This window comes from Pongo abelii, chromosome 3, assembly GCF_028885655.2.
Source record: "Pongo abelii isolate AG06213 chromosome 3, NHGRI_mPonAbe1-v2.0_pri, whole genome shotgun sequence".
Classification (NCBI taxonomy): domain Eukaryota; kingdom Metazoa; phylum Chordata; class Mammalia; order Primates; family Hominidae; genus Pongo; species Pongo abelii.
The window spans coordinates 88,451,280-88,459,778 of NC_071988.2; positions in this window are offsets into that span (position 1 = coordinate 88,451,280).

The window sequence follows — 8,499 nt, forward strand, 5'->3', positions numbered from 1 at the left end:
TTCAAGTTGACACTCAGTATTAACCACCACAGTGAGCATTTGATAAATTTTAGCTATTTTCTTATATTGTAATTAAAACCAATTTAGAGACATCTTCAGAAACAAACAGCCCTGTGATTCTGTTTCCTTTTAAGTACATTCAAAGCTCTGTCTGTAAGATGAAACAATACATTTCAGATGTTTATGCACTTTTGCTTTAGCTAAATCATTGTCTAGCATAGAAGTAAAAATGCTCAAATGACAAGGTCTCATAGTTTTCATTTTTCAAGTTTTTTCCCCAGTTTGTGGATAGAAGAAATTTTTTTTAACCAAGATGTTGACATCCCACGTTTTTGGTAAAGACTTGACCCCTGTTTCCAGGTGGTCCTTAAAACAGTGCCACACTTCTTACATATTCCTGCACATCATCTATAAGAGGGATATGTAGCCTAGAAATAGACAAAACAACAGGTTTCCACAAGGGTACAGACTTTGAGTCAAAGGACACCAGGAAAAAGGGTGTCCTGAATTTATTCTTAGAGACTAATTTCCTTGCCACTCTTGAATTTTGCTTATAGCACCAGAATTTTATTACCACCATTTTCTTTTTCTGAAATATGTCAAATAGTTGAAAACATAGAAGTAGATGATAGGTGTGATATATTTCAGTGATTTAAAAATAGTAAATTTTCTAAGCCCTTGAGAAAATTCCTTTTTGTTTTCTTTGGAAAATGTTGAATATGAATCTCACTGAAGTAAAAAACAATTGATTTATGTGCATTGTATTAGTCTGTTCTCACACTAGTAATAAAGACATCCCCAAGACTGGGTAATTTATAAAGGAAAGAGGTTTAATTGACTTACAGTTCTGCATGTCTGGGAAAGCCTTAGGAAACTTACAATCATGGCAGACCTGGGGATGAACATGTTCTTCTTCACATTGTGCCAGGAAGGTGAAAATTGAGAGCCAAGTGAAGGGGGACGCCCCTTATAAAACCATCAGATCTCCTGAGTACTTACTCACTATCACAAGAATAGCATGGGGGAAACCACCCCCATGACTGAATTACCTCCTATTTTGTCCCTCCCACCATACATGGGGATTATGGGAACTACAATTCAAGATGATATTTGGGTGGGAGCACAGCCAAACTATATCATGGGTCAAAACAAAAATGAACTGGATATTATTTATAAGTGCTCCCTCAACCCAATTTGTATTTTTCTTAGGCCATTTATTCAACTTCATGAATGTAATACTATGCCAAGTGGTTGTTATGCACTGTGATTATTGGACACAAAAATTCTTAGGGCTATTACAGACAACTGTTGTGATTAAGTTATTGATAAATTTCACATGAGACCATAACAATGTTGCATCAAAAATATTAGAAGACTATTCATGATATCGAGGAATATGCAATTTAATTCTTTGACCATCTTTAATTGGCTTAGAATAGTTTCCTTGGAGAATATTTAATAGAGATTACTCATGAGAGAAAACAGAAGAAAATAGGAATGGAATCTGTTGGGCACAGCTGAAAGTGCAGTGTAAGGGATCTCCTTGTGTACTAGTCACAGGGTTTTTTGGGTAGGGAATCTACACAGTGGCTGACAGCCATTGCCTGAGATGTTCTCAGATGAAACATCTTTACAGGCATGACTGTGCATAGAAAGTTGCACCAGCTGTAGAAATTTCACACCATCTGACTGAACATAGCCTTATCCCTCAGAGTGTAAATAAACTAACTCAAGATTACTAGCAAATCTGGACCATCCAGATGGCTCCAGCAGACATTTAATTGACAAGACAAAGAAACAACTATTATTTAGGGTATTTTAATTTTATTGTGTGCCATGTTTTCATATATGTGTTTATTGAATGAGTGGAGTTGCTACAAGTAAAATCATGAAACTTAGTTTTTCCTCATGCCACTGTCTTTGAAACATAAAATAGTAGATCTCCCTTTTCTGCTTGGACAATATTTGTGGCAGACCTTGTGGCAAGTGTGCTTATTTTAGATATTGAGGTCTAATTTGGGGGCATTAAAATATTCACTGTTATTTAAAGGAAAATGTGAGTTTTTCATTCAGTTCAATGCTTCTCTCCCTACCCTAACTTTATCATGATTCAGTTTCAGAAACCTACATAAAGAAGGGGCACATGGTCACTTTCTTTTGTCTTTTCTTTCCAACTCTTTAATAATAATTGTCCTTTAATATTTCTCCTGTACTCAAATTCAGAGAGGAGTTTCCCTAAAAATAAAAGCCAAGTCAAAAGTGACTAGTGTATCTGACATCTGGCATTGGTGTCTTAGCTGGGATAGATGCCCAAATATGTCTGTCTCCCAATGGACTATTCTGTGGGTTGTTCTGAAACTCCCCCACGTGGGAAGCTCTCACTGCAATATTTTGTGAAAAGGTCAATGTACCTTCTGTATTCTCTTCTCACTTCCTGCTTCTGGTGTTACACCACAAAAAGACTCCTGATGGAGTCTATACACTCATCCCGTCAGTGTAACCTTCAAGATAATTCATGTCTCTTTGTTTACCAGGGTCCTCTTGGACCCTGAAAAGAGCTAACACACTTGTTCCTTACCGTTCTTATTAGTGCTTCTTGCTTCCTGTCTCTAATTCTCTGCCATTTTCATCTTTCTCCTCAGCTTTACTTTTAAAAGTGTCGATGTCAGAGTCACATACCAAATTCACTACATGCAGATCTCTAGGTGGTTGATCGAATTGATTTGAAGAAGTTTGAGGTGTAAGGGAGAAATATTTAACATTCTGACGATTATTTCCAATAAATACTCTTTATACATGTTTCTGTATTTGTAGATAAGCTTTAGGTAGATGATAGGATAAAATCTGAAGAACCAACTTTGGGTCAATCCCTCAGCAAGTCCTGAATAAATTATCAAGATATTTATCACCAATTGTTCCCATTTCTGTGCCTCAGTTCAAATTGAAATGACAGGGGACATATCTTTTAATATCCTATCACATATATTTCATGTATATGCTGTCTACATGGCAAATGAATCTTCTGTTTGCTTTCTTGTTTTTTGTTTGTTTGTTTAATATCATCTAATCCTTTATGAAGGCATTTAAGCATTGAACTGAATTCCCTTCCTGTGCCTCAGGAAAAAATTTAGGCACCTATTGGAGCTGAATTATCTTATACTATAAATCTCTCAGTCCTTTTTGAGCAGAAAGATAATCAGGTGAAGTACTTACTGAACCATTCAGATACAATAATATTTATCTTGGTTGATAAGAAATTTAAAAACAAAATGTACTGTGGCAGAATATATTACAAAGAGGAAAAAGAGAGAGATTTTATATAAGGCTTCTCTAAGATGTAGTAGAAGAACTCCCTCTTTTTTTGTTTATATAATTGAGATTTGAAAAATGTCCACAGTGCAAGCTGATAGCTTTCAACTAGTTCTCAATTATGAAGGATGTTTTTAAATTCTGAATTTCTGTAGGACTCTAAACAGAGAGAAACTGGAGAGCCAAGGGACCTGAAGTCAAAGTTCAAAAGTGTGACCAAAATTAAGAAATATTACAAGTATATTAAAATTAAGCAGATTATCAAATTCTAAGTGTAGAAATAAGGTTAGGTCTGTTTGGGTAAACACATGTTTACTTAAATTATTTTATATATACCAAATATTTATAGATTGAGGCTAAATTCCAAGAAAGCCACTCTTCAAATTTGAAGATGTTGCCATCATACAAAAGATTTTACATAATCTTTAAACAAAAGCATATAGTCATACATAAAAAAGCTTTCTTTCTTTTTTTTTTTTTAAGGTGGAGTTTCACTCTTGTTACCCAGGCTGGAGTGCAATGGCACAATCTCGGCTCACCACAACCTCCACCTCCTGGGTTCAAGGGATTCTCCTGCCTCAGCCTCCAAAGTAGCTGGGATTACAGGCATGCACCACCACACCTGGCTTATTTTGTATTTTTAGTAGAGATGGGGTTTCTCCATGTTGGTCAGGCTGGTCTTGAACTCCCGATCTCAGGTGATTCACCCACCTTGGCCTCCCAAAGTGCTGGGATTACAGGCATGAGCCAACGCACCCAGCCAAAAACACACTCTTTAAGGCTAAAATCATTTTACTCCATATTGTGTTGCATATATTAAACTTAGTAGCTTTAACAAAACACGTAAGAATTTTAAATATTAACCAAAAAAATTCTTAAAAAATCAATTTATGTCATCCCCACATCACTGTGACTTATCTGTATAATAAATTCATTTAATTCTATTACATTTATTTTTTATTAGAATGTTGCTATTGTACTCTGAAGGGTCAAATGATACAGTTATATAGTATAGCACCACCAGAAAAATATTTTATAGCAAGAGGAAACATTGAGAAAATATAGAAAATAGTTCAATTGATTTGACATGAACAAATATCTTTTAAATATGGATATACTGGTGACCAGAGTCTCTAAGAAAATTTTAAATTTCTAAGAAATTTTTAAGAAATTTTAAATTTCTAAGAAAATTTTAAATCTATTAATGAATTATATATATATATATACACACACATATATATGCTAATGAAAAAATATGAGAAATAAATCATGGTCAACATTTCAAAATTTATAATTTTTAGGATACCACAATTTTCTGGATTTTTAATGTAGCATTTTATTTAGTCAGGAAAATTTACTGAATGTTTTTGTGCAAGGCCCTGGGGGATGCAAAATAGGGTAATTTGAAGTCATTGGCCTTCAAAGAGATAAATTGTTAAACAAAGAAGATAAGGTACATGGTGCCTGATTGACAAGGATGGCGATTCAGAGTTAGGAGGCAGAAAATGCCACAAGAAACATGATGCTTTCCCAATACTTTGCATTTACCTAATAAGTTTTATCATATGAAATGAGTGGTGGGGATCATAATTTTATGACTGTGCACTCTGACTTTGTGCCCTTGGACAAATTATATATCTTGAGTCCTCATTTATTTTTTCTTCACAATAAGATAGTAGTTCCTAATGCATGAAATTGCTGTCAGAATTAAGCTATATCTTTTTTAAAAATTTTTTAAATTAATTTTTTAGATGGATTTTCACTCTTGTTACCCAGGCTGGAGTGCATTGGCATGATCATGGGTCACTGTAACCTTCACCTCCCAGGTTCAAGTGATTCTCCTTCCTCAGCCTTCTGAGTAGCTGGGATTACAGGTGCCCACCACCATGCCCGGCTAATTTTGTATTTTTAGCAGAGATGGGATTTCACCTTGTTGGCCAGTCTGGTCTCGAACTCCAGACCTCAAGAGATCCACCCACCTCAGCCTCTCAAAGTGCCGATTACAGGCGTGAACCACTACTCCCGGCCCTATATGTTTAACTTGGACAGTGCTAGACATACAATCAACTGTCAATTAATAATAGTAACTTAATATAAATTATTAGAAAATTTTATTGTTACTCCCACTTGACATGTGAAATGCTGCCTACCCTGAAGCAGCTTGTATCTGGCAGAGTTACCTAAGAAAAGCATGTCTATATGGCTCACTCCATGGCTTTCTTAGGAAGATTCCTTTAAATGTCATGCAGTTTTCTGTTTTCTCCTTCATCCCTTAACATTAAACCTTCCAGATGTTTCTTTTCCATTCTAAAAGCATGTACAGAAGAACAGAGAATAAATTGCATAATCTGGTTAGCACCTAAGTGGCAGAATCCTAATTCTGGTCCCTGTTGACAAAGCCAGTGTATCTTTTCCTGCACGAAAAGAAGGAAACTTAAGAGGGAGCAATGACTTTGGGCTGGAGGGAAATGATCAGAATTTAAGCTGGATACTAAAGGGTACTATGCTCGTTAGAGATCGCATTGATCTGCATGTGACACATTTCAGCCAAACATAGGGGGATTCGCTGAAATTTTTCCTCTTATAAAAAGTGCTCACAGCCAGATAGTGCCTGGCTTTGGTTCACCAGCTTGAGGATGCTGGGGCTAAATTTCCTTTCTCTATTCTTCATACTGTCAGATGGATGTTGAAGCTCCAGCCATTACAACATTATTTAGACAGCAGGGGAGAAAAAGGAAATGGGAAGTTTGACACATGTATTAGTAGAGCAAATTTGCCCTCCTATGCCCGGCACATTTCCAGTTTTCTGTCATTTTTCAGAAATGTGTCATATGATCATCCCTTCCTATAAGAGACTCCGGAAAGAAGTTTTACCTTTTAAGGTTCATGACAGTGAATCTGATGAGACTGGTAAAATGATGGGAATGTATACCGAGTGAACCACAAATTATGTGCCCCAAAGGTGGGCTTACTTGCATGGCCAGAGATGGGAGAAAGAAATTACAAGCAACCAAAGGTTCAGAGATTTTGGAGACTGATGAATAATCTAGTCAGAATCAGAAAGCAGTGGTTCTTAGGGGTCAACCAGGCCGGGCGAGGTGGCTCATGCCTGTAATCCCAGCATGCTGGGAGACCGAGGTGGCCAGATCACGAGGTCAGGAGATCAAGTCCATCCTGGCCAACATGGTGAAACTCCGTCTCTACTAAAACTACAAAAATTAGCTGGGTGTGGTGTCAGGTGCCTGTAATCCCAGCTACTCAGGAGGCTGAGGCAGGAGGATTGCTTGAACCCAGGAGGCAGAGGCTGCAGTGAACCGAGATTGCGCCACTGCACTCTAACCTGGTGACAGAACAAGAATCTATCTCAAAATAAATAAATAGATAAATAAATAAATACAGTCAACCAAAGGAGTGGGGAAACATTTATTTAAAAACAGAAAAAAGTCTCATGAGAGATACAAATGAAGACAGTGTTTTAGAAATTACAGAGATTATGGTTACAACTCTGAGAAAGATAGAGTGTAGGAGGAAAAGAGAGAAAATGTGAAGATAATCCTTGAGAATAGCTTCACTGAGAAAGCAGTAATAAGACCAAGGAAAGGTGCGGCCAGAGAAGCAAGACAAGGTGGAAAGTGAGTAGCGTCATAGAAGCCCATGCAGTGAAGGAAAGCAGGGTCGCTATTTGGAGACTTCAACTATCCTACACTTGCATTAAGAAAAATGAAACGAAAAACCCACTGCTTTTAAAGTTTCTTCCATGACTTCAGAGAGAAATTCTTGTAGACTCTCTGGGAAATGTCATGACTCAAGGCTTGAGCTAATTGATGGAAGAGGATAGCAGCTGGAATAGAATACAAATTATTTTAGATGTTTTACTGTCAAAGAGAAGGGAATTCAGTGAGGTTGGGAGTTACAGAAGATAACAAACAAAAGAAAAGTTATTTTATGTAGTTTTTGTGTTTTGTTGTTAATGAGGAAATATTAGCATGTGTGTCAGAAAAATGCTAGTGGAAATTTAGAGATTAAAATGGAAAAAAATAGGAGGGAAAATACTTGGCTTTTTAAGTGGATGTTTTATTTATTTTTGATTGTTCAAAGTCTGATAATGTACAGACTTACATGCTTGCCAAATATAGTTCATTTGTTTAAGTAAGAGGGAATAACATTTATTAAACTGTTGAATGTTTACTATATTCCAGCAAAGTTACACAGGTTATCTCATTTGGTGATTGAAAAATTCCTAAGAATATCTGCTTCAAAATGTTGGCATGAGAATGCAATTATCAACATGTAAAATGCTTAAAATAGGTCCTAGCATGTTATAAGCAGTACTACTATAGTTATAATTAATAGCAATTGTAGAAACAATATTTTACACTGCTTTCTTTTATAGAAAACTGGAGTTCAAGTAATTTAATAAATGGATCTGCATTAATGAAAGAAAGTAAATTAGAAATTACTTTGAAAGAAACTAAATTAGAATTCTGTCTCAGGTGTGTCTGACTCCAAACCCCACTGAGTTTCAGTAGGAACAGATTCTGTTAAACATCTTAAGGAGAGTGTCACAGTCATAGGCCTAGTTCAGGGACAGAGACAGTCTTCTACAGACTTAGTAGAGGAGTTGAGTTTATCAAAAGCAATGAATAATTCAAAACCCAATTCTTAGATAAGGTTATGGTTATTAAAATAGAATACAAGGTAGGAACAAAATGTCAGCAGCAAAATGGGTAACCAGGATGAGCACAAGTTGGCGTCATTAGTAGTCAGGGTATTGCCTAATATTGGTGAGGTGCTCCTTAAATTTCTTCTGCTAAAATGTTAGATTTTTTTTCTGGAGGCTAGAACTATCCTACACTTGCATATGGGAGGCAAGCAAATTTAACTTTTAGAAAGAATGGCATGCAAATGCTAAGAATCAGGTAAGGCATTTAATACTAAAAACTCAGTTATTAAATCAAGTTAAATAGAATAATCCTAAATTCTTTAAATGTTTATGTAGTGCAGTTTGCAATATACTGAATCACTGATCCTTGGATCTTAGGGCACTATATCAATTTATATATATATAATCAATCAATCCAGATATGGTCAATTTTTCATAAAAAAGTAATTATTATTAACCACAGAAATAAGCACTCAAATAGAAACCACATGTAGTTACTGTATTCTTAATTTTGGAGACTTTAATGA